Genomic DNA, 2123 nt, shown 5'->3' with positions numbered 1-2123 from the left:
AAAAAAAAAAAAGAAAGAAAGAAAGCCAGTCCCATCTACCTTGTCAACTGGCTCTGCTCCAGGTCAGAGAGAGTGTTGCTTGGATAGCTAGCTAGTAACAAGCTGTCAGAGGTGAGAAGGTGATACCAGGACCCATTTCCACACTGTACACATTGTATCCATGCTAATCCTCACTACACAGTAAGCAATACATATAGGGTTTGTCCATTTTCCTTCTTGCTTTGGGTAGAGATATTGCTCTATTGAATTCTGGAAAAGACTACGCTGTGCACAATTTGGTGAGCTCCTTGGTTTACCTCTGAGGGTGAGTTTGTGTGGTATAGGAAGAGATTTTATTATTTCACCATGGATGGAGGAGGAGGAAAGTGAGGACACAAGGAAAACGTTTACACTTTCTGACATTGAAATCTTGTGCTTTCTCTGCATTTTTAAATAGCTTATCCATCTTATTACAATTGCAGCACTTTATCTTTCATTTAAAAATCACCCTATTAAGGACCCCCAAGTTTCCTTCTGTTATCCATTAGAAGGCTACACAGACTACGAACACATAAAGGAAACATAGGACTCTATCTCAATGGACAAATTCCCCAGGAAAGGGAGCACCATGCTTTCCTACTATGGTTATAGAGTTCTATAAAGAGAAGTGGAGCCGTATTTGTCTATATGCACAGCTTCTGTGGTTTCTTAATAAAAATGTATCTTCTTTTTTGTTGCATCTTGTAGCTTTTGATTTTTTTTTATAAAGATTAACATCTTTAATCTTTATTAAAGGGTAAAATCTTAATTTTACCCTGGATTATGAACTTTGCCTTTCCTTAAAAGGAATTATAATTTTATTCTAAGACTGTTTTATTGATGAAGTCTCAGAATATCATTAGAATTGATTTGTTATGATAAAGCTATGTGGACTCTATAACAGTTCTATACAACTACTGACATTGAGTGTATGACAAGCTATAACTGGCAGTGTAAAAGTAGAACTATATGCTCTCATGGAGGTTTTAAAACATTAAACCATCAGTAAAATCAAACTTTTAATTACTTTGTATTTAAACACACTTTAAGCCTTTAAGACCTTAGGTGCTATTTTTTTTTCTCATAGGTGGGCACCGTCTATTTCTTCACCACACTTTGGTACAGTACCCATATCTTCAGTGATCCCTTTAGGACACTGAGCATTAAGCAGGACCATGCAATTAGAACTAATTAATTGTTCTCAGATTGGGACTAGAATTAAGGGTAAGCCCCCAATCCATGTATCTATGTTTACATATGTCTCTGGTTTACCTTAGAGACATCATTGTCATTTTGTTAGAGAACATTATCAATCACCCCCCCTGAGACATAAGGTGATTCTATTGATAGTGTCATTATTTAAAACACTGTTGAAACAAGGACAGTATACCAGTATAGGCCAGCTGTCAACCACAGTACAAGAATTATTGACTTTTACCGATTTAATTCTTTTTTGTTGTTGTTGTTGCCCTTTTCACTCTCCTTCTTTTCTTTTCTTTTTCCTTTTTTTCATTTTATTGGGAATTCTTACAACTCTTGTCACAAGCCATACAACACTTGCATCAGGTGAATTTGTACATATGTTGCCTTCACTGTTTTATAGATATTTACTTTCTATTGAGCCCTTGGTATCAGCTCCTCTCCCCTCCCTCCGCCCTTGCCCTCACAACCTCTATTTTCATATCTCACACCAACCACTGTCTCACTACCCCCATGTTTTCTGTTGTTCTTCTCCCTGGAAAGGGGTGTATGGTTATGTGTCAATCATTGCGATAGGTTCCCCCTTTCTCTCATCCTCTCCCCCTCTTCTCCCTACCCTTCTGGTATCACTATTCCCACTCCTGTTCCTGGAATCTGTGTGTCTTGAGCTCCCATCTCTTATCTATACCTGTGTACATGTTCCGATCTAGTCTGAATTGAGAAGCAGCACTGGGGTCATGGTAGTGGGGGATGAGGAAGCCTCAAGGAACCCGAGGAATATTGTGTGTTTCATCAGTGCTTTACTGCACCCTTTGATTCATCCCTTCCCTGTGGCCACTCTTTGGGGAGATTGTTCCATTGTCTATAGATGGGCTTTGGATTTCTACTCCACCCCCACGCCTCCA

Source organism: Echinops telfairi, unplaced genomic scaffold (assembly GCF_000313985.2).
Source record: "Echinops telfairi isolate 266 unplaced genomic scaffold, ASM31398v2 ScPeMD7_1;HRSCAF=3_0, whole genome shotgun sequence".
NCBI classification, from domain to species: domain Eukaryota; kingdom Metazoa; phylum Chordata; class Mammalia; order Afrosoricida; family Tenrecidae; genus Echinops; species Echinops telfairi.
Note: the sequence above shows the minus strand (reverse complement) of the source record.